Source organism: Rhinopithecus roxellana, chromosome 17, assembly GCF_007565055.1.
Source record: "Rhinopithecus roxellana isolate Shanxi Qingling chromosome 17, ASM756505v1, whole genome shotgun sequence".
NCBI lineage: Eukaryota > Metazoa > Chordata > Mammalia > Primates > Cercopithecidae > Rhinopithecus > Rhinopithecus roxellana.
In genome coordinates, this window is record NC_044565.1 from 40,563,337 (window position 1) to 40,578,693 (window position 15,357).

General features: G+C 38.4%; 1 protein-coding gene across 8 annotated transcripts in view; it reads left to right on the forward strand.

Moving 5' to 3' along the window:
- PUS10 (pseudouridine synthase 10) overlaps positions 1-15,357 on the forward strand; it is an 85,461-nt gene that overhangs the window by 20,696 nt on the left and 49,408 nt on the right. The window contains exon 1 of one of the 8 annotated variants that reach the window (XM_030920545.1): positions 3,310-3,446. The exons of 4 other annotated variants lie outside the window; for them this stretch is intronic. The gene's annotated coding sequence lies outside the window, so the exon portion shown is untranslated. Of the gene's footprint in view, positions 1-3,309; positions 3,447-13,713; positions 14,254-15,357 lie in introns of those variants that run through there. 3 more of the 8 variants (XM_030920546.1, XM_030920543.1, XM_030920544.1) reach the window with 3 other exon arrangements.

Below are 15,357 nucleotides of genomic sequence, written 5' to 3' on the forward strand. Positions count from 1 at the left end.
AGGAGAAAACCAGGGCTCTTAGAGGTTATATGATTTGCCCAATGTGTCCCATTTATTGGAATCTGGATATGCCTCCCTGCTTCATGCTGCTGTTACTTTTTAAGTTTTGTTTTTGTTTTTTTTTTAAACCACACCATCTCTACATCTTGTATATTTTCGTATGTTTTATTTACCTGACTACTTTGGTTCCATGGGTATTACCTTTTCTTAACTACACACCCTATTAAGCCATACACTAATGAACATCACTAAAGGTCAGAGGATCACCAGAGTGATGAATCCAGGCAGAGCTGCTGTGTTTAGGAGAACGTAAGACTAGACATGGGTGCAGGTTTAGGACTCTGTTACGTGATACATCACTAGGATGTGTTCCAAGGGAGAAAGAATGAGTGACATGCGATTAGTCAAGGTCTATATAGAACCCAAGCCCTGGTTGGCATGTACAATCAGAAGTGCAACTATCAAAGAGTCAAAGCAGATATTGAAGAGATCTAATAACTCATTATTGGGGTACTGGCACAAGAAGCCCAACAGATAAAGCACCCAATCCCTGAGGTCACTGTGGCATGCAGCAAGGAGGAACAAATCACATTCCTGTGAGTAGGAAGCCATAGTCAAGCAGGTCTAGACGCAAGCCTAATTCTAAAGACTACCACAATAATATAATGTATATTGGATTCAGGATTGCAGTTGGAGATTATTCAGACATATATTTAAATGCTTAAAGATGCATCTCTTTATGGCATTGCCTTTTCCTTGACCTAAACCCAGCTAAGTATAATGGAGGAGGAGGCAAGGAAGAAAAGAAGTTGGTGTGGCTCATCTAGCAGTGTAGGTAATTGAGGGAGACCAGATGCATTAAGAACATGAGGTAGCCTCAAATATTTGAAGTTTCTTTTAAAAATTTGTATGGTCTTATTCTTGTGAATTGTCACATTTGGCATCTTTAAAATTTATAGTAAGAAATGGTAATATAGCAGAATAAAAAAGAATACAAGATGAAACACATCCTTTTTCTTTAAAATGTTTTCCCTGTGAAATGGAACATATTAGCACATTGCTACCTTCTAACTATAGAGATCATTATTAAACTATTTTTCCTCCATTAATTTTTAGGACCGTGTGGCTTAGTAGATTAAGTTGCTGAAAAAGGGAACTTCTAGTTTAGACTCTTGCCTGTTTCAGGTCTAGGTTTTTCTTGTTGCATAGAATTGTCCTTTTTTCTGATACCACCACTGTGTTTTATACCTAGTAATTCTAGCTTACTAAGATATGATTGTTTTTGAAAAATTATTCATAAAAATAACAAATATATGTGTATGTATGCATATGTATATAAAGCAATTGTTTATATGTAAAACAGCCACACCACCATAATGTGTAGTTATTTTTTAGGAGCAGCAAGATAAAACCCCTTTCTTAGGAAAACAAGCCACCAACAGTTATTTAATATTTTCATGGCAGAGTATGCTGCATGTGCTCTTTCATTTAATAATCACAACCCCTTAAAGTAGGTGGTGTTATCGTCTCCATTTTACAGATGATGAAATTGAAGCTGAAGGTCACATTGCTGATAAATAGCAGAGCTAGGATTTGAACCCTGATCTATTAAACTCCAAAGTTTATGCTTTTTTTTTTGAGATGAAGTTTCACTGTGTCACCCGTGCTGTAGTGCAGTGATGCGATCTCGGCTCACTGCAATCTCCATCTCCCAGGTTCAAGCAATTCTCCTGCCTCAGCCTCCCAAGTAGCTGGGGCTATAGGCGCTCGTCACCTTGCCCAGCTGATTTTTTGTAATTTTAGGGGAGACAGGATTTCACCATGTTGGCCAGGCTGTTCTCGAACTCCTGACCTCAGGTGATCCGCCTGCTTTAGCCTCCCCAAGTGCTGGGATTATAGGCATGAGCCACTGCACCCGGCCTTGGTCAGATTTCAAAAGGGTTATTGTCTTTCTGTGTTATAAGTGGGACTTAGCCTAGGTTTTGACTTTAGTATTATCTTTCTGTAAATGGTTCAGTATCTTCAAGGTTAGGGAAAGGATTCTTGGTAAAAATATGAAACCAGAACTCTTGTAATTATTTAACAAGTGTTATAATTTAATAAGAATAATGATAAACCACCAGCTTATTTTGTGATTCTCTAAAATGATAACTCTGGAAATAAAATTTAAATTATAATTTTAGCACTTTCCTATCACATTTATGTTCAGGTTTTGTTATCGGATGACTGGAATAGGTACAAAGATGTTTCGAGTCAAATATTTTATTACAGCACCTATCTTAAAATACAGGAGTTTCAAGTCATTTTTGTGAGGAGCTATTTTTGATTTTCCTTTTTTTTTTTTTTTTTTTGCTCTTAGGAAGATTGATGCATGTATGTGTGATGATGAATTATGATGGTGAAGTCCCTTAATTGGAGGTGGAAGTCCCAATAAAGTTTTCAGCCACATCCTTTGTCATGGATATGTCCAAATGTCCAAGAAGAGGGGCCTAGGTGGCAAGTGATACCTTGAAATCAGACACATCCAAACTCATTGTCAGAAACCTCTCTCTTAAGAAATAGTACTTCTACTTTCTTCCCTCCAAGCAAAAGGAAGGACTAGCAAAATAGTCTTTGGCTGGGTTTGTCAGTTAAGAAGTGTTGACAAATTGCAGTGCTACAGCTGCTCCTCCTTTTTAAAATTAGGTTTTACTGCTCCAAATATTGAAAGTTATTTTTACAAATCTTCCCTTTTAAATAAAACTGAATCTGTTTTTCCTCCCTGATATTAATACAGGATCAATACTAGTGGAATCTATTTTTTAGACTAGATACCATTCAAGGCCCCAGATGGAAATGTTTAGCTGGGGATTTTGTCTTTAAACTGAGTATCTTTCTCCTTTCTCCTTGCCATTATGTTTATTATGCAAAGTTATCCAGTTTGTCTTAATGGAATACATATTTTCCAGTCAATTTGTATACTTTCTTTTTTTCTTTTTTTTTTTTTTGAGACAGCGTCTCACCCTGTTGCCCAGGCTGGAGTGCAGTGGCATGATCTTGGCTTACTGCAACCTCCGCCTCATGGGTTCAAGTGATTCTTCTGCCTCAGCCTCTCAAGCAGTGGGGACTGCAGGCACATGCTGCCACACCCGGCTAATTTTTTTTTATTCTTAGTAGAGACGGGGTTTCACCATGTTGGCCAGGATGGTCTTGATCTCCTGACCTCGTGGTCTGCCCATCTCAGCCTTCCAAAGTCTTTGGATTACAGGCGTGAGCCACTGCGCCCGGCTTGGACACTTTCATAATTTATAAAGCTCTGATGTAAAAAACCATAGTTGAGCATTGGATTGCCATTTCACAGGGCTACTTCCTTTTTATTGCGTGTAACTTTTGGTTTCACAATTAGTGTGTCAGAGATCAGCTGGATATATGGCAGTCTCCAGAGCCAGGGCAAGAGTGCTCAGTAGGTACTTACAGAGGGCTAGTTTTTTATCTTTAAAAATTATATACATGGCAAATTAAAGAGTCATATATTATATTCATTAAATTATAATTTGAAAGCTACTTGTGTAAGTAAATGTTGCAGTGTTGAGTATGATTGAAACCTTTGATTCTTTTTTCTGGTGGAATCTAAGTTTCTGTCTAAACTGGTTGTTAAAATGTTACTGCCAGTAGCTGAGTAAAGATAATGTGAGGGGAACTAACTTGTGTGGGGAAAAAATAAAATGGATTTTATTTAAATGTGGTCATGAACCATATAAAAGCAAATGAAATAATAAAATAGATGCAAAGGTATCAACACAGATAGCCCTTTTAGTCTTGTATTAAGAAGCATAATATGAAATGGTTTCTGTTTAGAATTTAGTTCACATCCAGGATTTAAATTTTCTGTGAGGCTGGGGTGTTATGAAGTGTATTGATTATCTGGTATTCCTTTAGTATTATCACTAGAAATTCATATTAGAAATCATGAGTTGGTGATTTTAGTGAGACTTTCATATTCTGAAAGCATCACAGAAATTCATGACCTAGTGTGGAGTGGGCATGTGCACTCATGCCCTATTAAGTAAATCAGTAGCTAGTCATGAATGCTAAATTTATATTCCAAAACATTTTTTTTTTTATTGTAGACATGTATTAAGGTACTTCTGGCTGGGTGCAGTGGCTTATGCCTATAATCCCAGCACTTTGGGAGGCTTAGACAGGTGAATCACTTGAAGCCAGGAGTTCACGAGCAGCTTGGTCAACATGGCAAAAACTTGTCTCTACTGAAAATATAAAAATTAGCTGGGTGTGGTGACAGGCACCTGTAGTCCCAGCTACTCGGAAACTGAGGCAGGAGAATCGCTTGAACCTGGGAAGTGGAGGTTGCAGTGAGCTGAGATCATACTACTACACTCCAGCCTGGGTGACAAAGCGAAACCTTGTCTAAAAAAAAAAAAAAAAAAAAGGTAATTCTATTGAGTAACATTCAATCTGCAACTTGTTTCTTAGGTGGCATGCAGCAACTGATATTTCAATTACTGCTTTATTGGTCTGGCCCCAGGGAAGTGTCCCCTACCCCTGTTAAATTGGAAGTCATATAGTCTGTACACAATGACTTTTCCCCTCCAATTTTCGTAATAATTATTTTTTTTCTTGCCTTGTTGCATTGGCTAAGATCTCTAGTACAATGTTACACAAAATTAGGGATAATGAGAATTCTTTTGGATTATTTTTCCATTTAAATTCTACCCCCTCATGCCTATCATTATCTTAGAAGTTATGTATTTAAAGTTTTTCCTTTAATCTTAAAAGTACTGATTAAATTGGTACTCCCATTTTTACAAAAAATAAAAAATTATCTGGACATGGTGGCACATGCCTGTAGTCCCAGCTACTCAAGAGGCTGAAATAGGAGGATTGTTTGAGCCTAGGACGTTGAGGCTGCAGTGAGCCAAGATTGAGCCATTGCACTCCAACCTGGATGACAGAGTGAGACGCTCTCTCTCAAATAAAAGTGTATAAATATTTCTATCTTTCCCAGAGAATGCAAAGACCCTGGAATACTTAGATTCCTTGTATCTCTTAATTTACATTTCACTGTGTGTTTTAATTTGACACATATTTCAATCCCATATGACATTTTATACAAGTACTATTCTATACAATCAGTCAATATTCACAGATTTACCCACATATTCATCTTGTGTATTACCCTTTATTTCAGCTTTTATCTGGGATTATATTCTTCTGCATGAAGAATATCCTTTCGTTTAGTTTTTATTTTTTAAAATATAGGTCAGGCCAGGTGCAGGGACTCATGCCTGTAATCCCAGCATTTTAGGAGACTGAGGCAGGAGGATTGCCTGAGCACAGGAGTTTGAGACCAGCCTGGGCAACGTAGGGACACCCAGTCTCTACAAAAGAATAAAATGTTCGGCCAGGTGTGGTTGTTCACACCTGTAATTTTAGCACTTTGGGGGCCAACTCAGGATCATTTGAGCCCGGGAGTTCAAGACCAACCTGGGCAACCTAGCAAGACCTCGTGTCTACAAAAAATCAAGAAAGTTATCTGGGCATGGTGGCATGCACCTGTAGTCCCAGCTACTCAGGAGGCTGAGGTAGGAGGATTGCTTGAACCCGGAGGTGGAGGCTGCAGTGAGCTAAGATTATGCCACTGCACTCCAGCCTGGGCAAGACAGCAAGACCCTGTCTCAAAAAAAAAAAGAAAAAAGAAAAGAAAATTTGGACATTGATTACAAAAAACATAATTTGAAACCTAAAATAATGTTCTCCTCCAGAGAGGATTTTTGTTTTCTTCTGAGTTCTAGCTAGAGACATTAGCAATTCTGAATTACCTTAATTCAGTGACAGGGATTGCAGTGATTTGAAGTTGATCTTTAGCACCTTTAAGGGCTGTTCTCGTCCCCATTTACCCCTGCTTCTAGGGTGTCATCCTTCATGGTTTCAGCCAAAGCATAGGGCTTATCAGGATTCCCTCTCTCTCTTCTGACTGACAGATGCCCCTTGGGGAAAAGCTGCTCAAAATGCCTGGCTCATCTTTGGTTTCCTTCTTCTGAATTTTGACCCTGTAACTCTTCACTGCCTTGTTAACTTTCTGATGTCTTCATGGAATTTTTTTTTTCCAGTTGTCCAGCTTTTCTAGTTGTCTTCGGGAGGGTTGATCCACTATTAACAAATTTTCTCAACTTCGTTTCCAATCTTGTTGAGTTTTTCATAAATAGTAATACTATGTTTTTAATTCCAAGACCTTCTCTGTTTTCTAGGTTTTTTTCCCGTGCGTGTGTGTCAGAGAGAGTGTGTGTGTGTGTGTGTGTGTATTTTAGAAAAATAGGATCCTATTCTTGTTTGATAAACACAATATTTTATCTTTCTGAGAATATCAATATGTGTTGCTATTGTGTAATGTTTTTGTCTCTAGTTTCTTAAAGTTGCTTTTTTCAGTTTATTTTGGTACATTATATGTTAGGGGCTTTCCTCAGTTGCCTGCTTATCCTTGGTGAGTTGGTCATATTGAAGAGTACAGAATAAGAAGCAGTTGAGCCTGGGCGTGGTGGCTTATGCCTGTAATCTTAGCGCTTTGGGAGGCCGAGGCAGGTGGATCACTTGAGGTCAGGAGTTCAAGACCAGCCTGGCCAACGTGGTGAAAGTCCATCTCTAATAAAAATATGTTTTAAAAAATTAGCCAGGTGTGGTGGTGGGCAAGTAGTCCCAGCTACTTGCGAGGCTGAGGCAGGAGAATCACTTGAGCCCAGGAGGCAGAGGTTGCAGTGAGCTGAGATTACACTTGGGCAACAAGAGCAAAACTCTGTCTCAGAAAAAAAAAAAAAAAAATAAGACGCAGATGGAAGCTAGGTGTGTGAATAAAGAGGGAAGATTCTCTGTGAGCTTTACTGAATACTGAGCTATCTGTGTTCATTTAGGTCTTGGGCAGGTGACATTTCCTTATAGAAGATGCAGTCTCCATCTAGCAATCTGCCAAGGTCTAGAAATGGGTGGTGGCTGGGGTGATGTGTGTATATCATCATCTTTCTGCCTGTGTTTACTCAGTGAAGTATTAATGCCCTTAAGTGTGACTCAAAAGACTCAATCAAAAGACCTTCATTTTACCATCTCCAGGAAATAAAACTCTGGTCTTTTACTAGGGTTAGAGAGGGACATTCACCTGGCTGCATGAAGTGGGGTAGGGGATCTGAGAATCTGCCTCTTTTGCAAACAATTTTTTTTATTCCCACCTTTTACCTTCCACCACGACTTCCAGAATTCCTTGGTGCTGCTTATTTCTTAAACTCCTGTTTTGATTGTGGAGTATTCATTTCTTCTGCTGCCAATTTAGGATTCAACTTTTTGGGTGTCTGCTAAGTCCTTTACCACTGTTCAGTCCGCTTTCCAGCTTCCAAATTGTTGCTATTCCCTACACTCCCACTGTCACCATCCTAGTGGATTTTATGCACTTTTAACAAACCTTTGTATTGCTGTTTTAGGGGCTTAACAAAAGTGCATACCTGGCCGGGTGCTGGGGCTCGTGCCTGGGGCACTTTGGGAAGCCAAGGCAGGTGGATCACTTGAGGTCAGGAGTTCGAGACCAGCCTGGCCAACCTGGCGAACCCTGTCTCTACTAAAAAAACAAACAACAACAAAAAATTAGCCCAGTGTGGTGGTGTGTGCTTGTAATCCCAGCTACTCAGGAGGCTGAGGCAGGAGAATCGCTTGAACCCAGGAGCGGAGGTTGCAGTGATTCGAAATCACACTGTTGCACTCTAGCCTGGGCTACAGAGCAAGACTCTGTCTCAAAAAACAAACAAACAAACAACTGCATCCTCAATTTGATCTTCCCTTTTTACCAAGAAGGCCAGATATATTTGTTTACTTGTAAGATAAAACTTTTCTTTTGTCTAATTTTAATTTGTATTATAGTTACATTATTTGTATTTACTGCATTAAGCAAATTACGAAGACCAAAGTGTACTATCTTGTTTTTTTCTTCATCTGTAAGGTCAGAAATACTTTCTTACACTAAAGCAACCCTAATGGAAATCTACCAATCTAGTTTTTATTTTACAAACTAATTACAAGGAGGATTATGAAGAGAAAACATGTCAAAATTTTATTTATAGTAGTTTATATTCTTTTTGGCAGTTAATATAATATTAGAATTTACACCTAACAGTGACCCTTAGAATGTTTGCAGATTTTAAGGTTATGTAATGGAGGAGTAGTTGGCTAAAGAGAAAGGTAGAAAAAATTCATTAACGGTTATTTTCATAGTGTATTTAATAATCATTTTTGACATCTCATGAGCCTAGGGCTTTTAAAGTTTGTTTATTTATTTTATTTTATTTTATTTATTTATTTATTTATTTATTTTAGACGGAGTCTTGTTCTGTCACCCAGGCTGGAGTGCAGTGGCGCGATCTCGGCTCACTGCACCCTCCTCCTCCTGGATTTAAGCGGTTCTCTTGCCTCAGCCTCCCAAATAGCTGGGACTACAGGCATGCACCACCATGCCTGCTAATTTTTTTTTTTTTTTGAGATGGAGGCTTTCTGTGTCACCCAGGCTGGAGTGTGGTCTCATGATCTCTGCTCGTTGCCAGTTTAGTTTGCCTCCACCTCCTGGGCTCAAGCTTTTCTCCTGCCTCAGCCTTCCGAGCAGCAGAGATTACAGGCATGCCCAGCTAATTTTTGTATTTTTAGTAGAGATGGGGTTTCGCCATGTTGGCCAGGCTTGTCTGGAACTCCTGACTTCAAGTGATCTGCCCACTTCAGCCTCCCAAAGTGCAGCATGAGCCACTGCACTGACCTGTTTAGTTATTTTAGCTTCTATTTTTATATCATACTATATACAGTTAGTGGTGATATATGAATAGCTCATCACATTACCATTGTCCAAAAATTTACTTGAAATTTCCCACACACCTTTATCATTAGACCTCGCCTTTAGATAGGTTGTCACCAAATTATTTTTAGGAATCTGTGGTTCCTTTTTTCTTCTTCCTTTAAATCTCTCTCTCTCTCTCTCTCTCTCTCACTCACTTTCTGTATTTTTCTGCTTCTCTTTCTTCCTCCCTCCCTTCCTCTCTTCCCTGCAAATATTACATCAAGGTGTCCTAGTAAAGATAGTGGCAGGATTTAAATTGGACAGGATTTAAGGTCCAAGGACCCCTGCCTTTCTCCTTTCCCCAGTGTCTTATTGCACTTTGTCATTGGGTGTGTGGTTAAATCTGCCTTGGTCATTCATTACATCTTGCACACCCGTTAACAAGCATTCATAGCTAGAAACTAACCCACTGCAGATACTGTTCCATTCTCAGATTCATGGCAAAATTCGATAAATATCATATCATCTACTTAAACTTTTAGACTAAAACTAGAAAATTTGGAAAGATCAAAACTTGAGAAGATCCTTTTTAATTTAATGGACTTTAAGAAGCAACTTAATTTATTTTTTGAATTACTGAACAGAGAGTCAGGAGACCTGTATTATAAAAACAACAATTAACATTCTTATAAACTATCTCATTTAAACTTCCAATTTTACAAGAAACCTCATTTTTCCTGTCTTCTAGATGAGGAAAGAAGCACCTACAGGGCACAGAACTTACTCTAAATCACTTCCTGGCTAAGTAGGAGAGAGAACTTGAACGCTATTCTTTCTGTCTCCAAATCCCTTGCTTTGTTTGGGATACTTTATGACCTCCTTCCCATCCTGTTCTGATACTACTTAGGCAAGTCCCTGGAAAGAAAAGGAGATGGCAGGCACACTAAACTGACAGATTGAAGAGTTTTCTATTTATATTGGAAAGATTTTGTTTGAAGTTTTTAGTGTATTGCTTTAATAAATTTAGAAAGACTTAAATATCAATAGCTTGACATACAACCTATTTTTCAGAAAATTCATATAATTTTAAGAAAAGTGCAAAATTCACTAAGTTTAGGAAGATGTTTCTTTAAAAATAAAATTATGATATATGGGGCTTATGTGCATTTCACAGTTTATAAAGCATTCATTCTATACCATAATACCTCTAAAGTTTAGCTGTTGCATTTATGGGGAATGAGGTTTACATTCAAATAAATGGGTAACTGTTCTCTTTGAAATGAAAATAAAATATAGAAAATTTTAAAACACATACTTTTATTGCATTCAAATACATGTAGTAACTTAAACTAGGTCAACGTAGTCCATTCATTAAATTTCAACTTGAAAGAATCCTTGGAGTTATCTTTTAATGAATAGATAAAACCAAATTTGTAATTAGCGTGTTAATTTTATGGTCTTTAAAAATGTATGTGAGAGCGCTTTAAAACTGTTTTTTTTTTTTTTTAAACATTTAAAACATTGCCCCTGAAAATCTGGTTTGTGTTATTGATCTATCAATGAAGGAAGTACTTACCAAAGAAAGGTAAATCCTCCCCGCCCCATTCAAAAACATCACACATTCTGAATTAGTAGGTACTTTTAATGCATTTTCCTTTGATTTCCCTGATGCAAAAGTGCAAGTAACTTTTTTTTTTTTTTTTTTTTTTTTTTGATGAAGTCTGGTTTCTCCTATAACAAGTGTTCTAATCTTAGGAGCATATTTCTGAAGGATTGCAGACCCAACCTAGAGTAAACCCATTAGATACGGCCCCATCCAAGTAAGACACTGAGGAATAAAAAAGAAGAGAAAAGGCCGGGTGCTGTGGCTTACACCTCTGTAGTCCCAGCACTTTAGGAGGCTAGGTGGGTGGATTGCTTGAGGCCAGGAGTTGAAGACTAACCTGGCCAACGTGGTAAAACCCCATCTCTACTAAAAATACAAAAATTAGCTGGCTGTGGTGGTACATGCCTGTAATTCCAGCTACTCAGGAGGCTCAGGTGTGAGAATTACTTGAACCCAGGAATCAGAGGTTGTAGTGAGCCGAGATCATGCCACTGCACTCCAACTTGGGCAACACAGTGAGATCCTGTTTCCAAAAAAAGTGAAAAAAAATTTCATCTTTAGCACAAACTCCTCATAGAAATAATAAATTTCAAAAAACCTATAAATTTTTCAAAAGTAAAAATTTATTCTCAGCCCAAAGATAGAAACTCTTTTGTACTGTTCCTCTGTTTTTCATTGCTGAGAGGTAATAGTGAAGCAGCAAGATTCCTAAAAATATAGTGCATTTTAAAATAAATAGATCTCAACCTATTAGATAATATTTAAATGAGGATTCCTCAAACTAATAGTACGCAAGCAAATATACTATGTAACATTTTAAAATTTTGTGATCTAATATTACTATTAATTTCTTTTTAGTAAATTGATTTGGTAATAAATTGAGATAATTCATTTTAGCAAACTTACTGTTATACAAAAGATAACTTAGATAATTGGCTGGGAGTTTATAAAATAACCTTTAAATTTCTGAAAAGGACTCACAAGTATTACATTTAACTTTTTTCTTTTTTAAATTATAAAAGCAGCACATGCTTACTGAAAATGCCAAACAACTCGTAAGTATGTAAAGTTAACATTAGTCTCTCTCTTTCTCTTCCTCTTTTCTACTTCCTATTTTCTGGAGTAACATTTTGGTAATCTCTTTCTAAGACCTTTTGATATATACATATAAACATATACATACATGCACTGCACATGGTTTGGGTTTGTTTGCTTTAGTGAAACATACATATTCTGCATACTTTTTATCTTGCAACAACCATTGACAACTTTCAACTGTGTTAGAACTTACAGAGCTCACATATGCATATATGAGCTTTCCTGTACAGATGGTTAAATCAGAATTTCTTAAATGAATTCATTTATCCAGTTGAAGAATATTCAGATCACCTTCAGTTTTCAGTTTTTATTATTACAAATGAAATTTGCAGTGAACATTTTTGTATATGGAGTCTAGTATATCTATATTTTTGTCTGATACATTCTTAGAACTGAAACTGCTGAATTGATGGGAATACACATTTAGAATTGTGATAGGTATTTCCAAATTGCCCTCCTAAAAGGTGGTACCAGTTTACAGCAGTGTATTACAACTGCGTGTCTTTTTCAAACTGAAGTTATACTCTTCAGTATTTTCTAACCTATATGCAAAAGTTTTCTTGTTTTAGTTTGCACTTGTAGTATTTGTATTTTCAAGTGAACTTTTACATCTTTTTATATGTTTACTAGCCATCTGGGTTTCTATTATCTGGTTATTTGGCTTTTTAAAATTGATTAGTAAGTGGTCTTTGAACATAGTGACTATGAATCTTTCATCAATTCTGTTTCTCCCAGCCTGTCATTTGTCATTTACCTTTGTTTGTCGTCATTTAACAAACATAAATTTCTAATTTTTATGGAACTTTTCATCTAGGAACAAATTTCTCTGTATTTTTTCAATATTTGTTTTGATCTTTCAATTATATTACAGTTTTTCTCACATATTTCTTATATTTATTCCTATGTGTTTTTAAATGTTTTTTATTTTTAATTTTAGTTGAAATTTGAGTGGAATCTCTTTTTCCCATAATTTTTTTTTTTTTTTTTTTGGCTATTAGGAAAGTAATGTATGTATGTTTGTAGGTGTGTGTGTTTAATGTTTGTCTTGGAACTCACTAACTTACAGGTCTCTATTATTAATGCTAGTGGTTTTTCAGTTATTCTCTAGGTATGCAGTTACCTTATTTGCAAATAATGATACTTTTGTCATTTCTTTTTTACTATTTTAAAAATATATCAATATATTTAGGTGTATCATATGTATATATTTTAATACTAAGTATAGTGTTAGCTCTATTCTGATAGGTACCCTTTATCTAATTTTTTTTTTTTTTTCGAGATGGAGTTTCGCTCTTGTCACTCAGGCTGAAGTGCAATGGCACGATATCGGCTCACTGCCACCTCCGCCTCCCAGGTTCAAGCAATTCTCCTGCCTCAGCTTCCTGAGCAGCTGGGATTACAGGCATGCACCACCACGCTCGGCTAATTTTTTTGTGTTTTTTAGTAGAGAGGGGTTTCACCATGTTGGTCAGGCTGGTTTCAAACTCCTGACCTCAGGTGATCTACTTGCCTCAGCCTTCCAAAGTGCTGGGATTACAGGCGTGAGCCACCATGCCTGGTCTATCCTTTATTTAATGAAATTTGCTTCTATTCCAAGTGTAGTATGTTTTATTAAAAATAATAAATGGATATTTGCAGTAATTATACTTTTCTCCTTTTATCTATTTTGTAGTCAAGTAAATTAATAATTTCCTTGTGTTGAATTTTTGTTGTTTTCTTGAAATAAGCATTTTTCATTCTGATTATAATAACAATTAGACTTAAGGGCTGGGTATGGTGGCTCATGCCTGTAATCCCAGCACTTTGGGAGGCCAAGGAAGGCAGGAGGATTGCTTAAGGCCAGGAGTTTGAAACCACCATGGTCAACATAGCGAGACCCCTATCTCTACCAAGAAAAAAAATTAGCTAAGTATGGTGGTGTGTGCCTGTAGTCCCAGCTACTCGAGACTATATTTTTATCGATAAATTCTTAGAATTGGAAATGCTGAATTGAAGGGAATACAATTCAGCTGGCCGAGGCAGATGGATCACTTGAGGTCAGGAGTTTGAGACCGGCCTGGCCAACACTGCAAAACCCTGCCTCTACTAAAAATACAAAAATTAGCTGGGTGTGGTGGCGCACACCTGTAATCCCAGCTACTTGGGAGACTGAGACACAAGAATTGCATGAACCCGGGAGGTGGAAGTTTCAGTGAGCCAAGATCGTGCCACTGCACTCCAGCCTGGGTGACAGAGCAAGGCTCTGTCTCCAAAAAATAATAATAATAATTAAATAAATAAATAAATCCAGGGATCAAGATAAAGACAGATTTTCTGGGGAGAGGAGAAAAGTAAGTATAAGGAGTTCCCGCAGGAGCCAGGCAGTCCTATAGTCCTGGGACCAAATGCCTGCATTGTGACTAGGAGGAAAGGGTTCTTGAGGTCAAAAGTATTTTTATAATTTATAATAATTTGCTTTTTTCACTCTCATTCTTTTAAGAGTATACAGTGGAGTTTTCCAGAGACTATGTGATTACAGCAAATTGAATGTAGAGGCAGATATGAAAATCTAGGTGTCTCCTATTAAGATATATATTAAACAGATTTGCAAAAATGTAACACAGCATCAGTTTTCTCACTAAATTATTACGTTTGAAAAATATGTTTTTCGGGACGGGCGGAGCAAGATGGCCGAATAGGAACAGCTCCAGGCTCCAACTCCCAGCGCGAGCGACACAGAAGACTGGTGATTTCTGCATTTTCAACTGAGGTACTGGGGTCATCTCACTGGGGAGTGCTGGACAATTGATGCTGGTCAGCTGCTGCAGCCTGACCAGCGAGAGCTGAAGCAGGGCGAGGCATCGCCTCACCTGGGAAGCGCAAGGGGGAAGGGAATCTCTTTTCCTAGCCAGGGGAACTGAGACACACAACACCTGGAAAATCGGGTAATTCCCACCCCAATACTGCGCTTTAAGCAAACGGGCACACCAGGAGATTATACCCACACCTGGCCGGGAGGGTCCCACGGCCACGGAGCCTCCCTCATTGCTAGCACAGCAGTCTGCGATCTAACCGCAAGGCAGCAGCGAGGCTGGGGGAGGGGCGCCCACCATTGCTGAGGCTTAAGTAGGTAAACAAAGCCGCTGGGAAGCTCGAACTGGGTGGAGCTCACAGCAGCTCAAGGAAACCTGCCTGTCTCTGTAGACTCCACTTCTCGGGACAGGGCACAGCTAAACAACAACAGGGGAAGCAGCAGAGGCCTGTGCAGACACGAACGACTCTGTCTGACAGCTTTGAAGAGAGCAGTGGATCTCCCAACATGGAGGTTGAGATCTGAGAACAGACAGACTGCCTGCTCAAGTGGGACCCTGACCCCTGAGTAGCCTAACTGGGAGACATCCCCCACTAGGGGCAGTCTGACACCCCACACCTCACAGGGTGGAGTACACCCTTGAGAGGAAGCTTCCAAAGTAAGAATCAGACAGGTACACTCACTGTTCAGCAATATTCTATCTTCTGCAACCTCTGCTGCTGATACCCAGGCAAACAGGGTCTGGAGTGGACCTCAAGCAATCTCCAACAGACCTACAGCTGAGGGTCCTGACTATTAGAAGGAAAACTATCAAACAGGAAGAACACCTATACCAAAACCCCATCAGTACGTCACCATCATCAAAGACCAGAGGCAGATAAAACCACAAAGATGGGGAAGAAGCAGGGCAGAAAAGCTGGAAATTCAAAAAAGAAGAGCACATCTCCCCCTGCAGAGGAGTGCAGCTCATCGCCAGCAACGGATCAACGCTGGTCAGAGAATGACTTTGACGAGATGAGAGAAGAAGGCTTCAGTCCATCAAACTTCTCAGAGCTAAAGGAG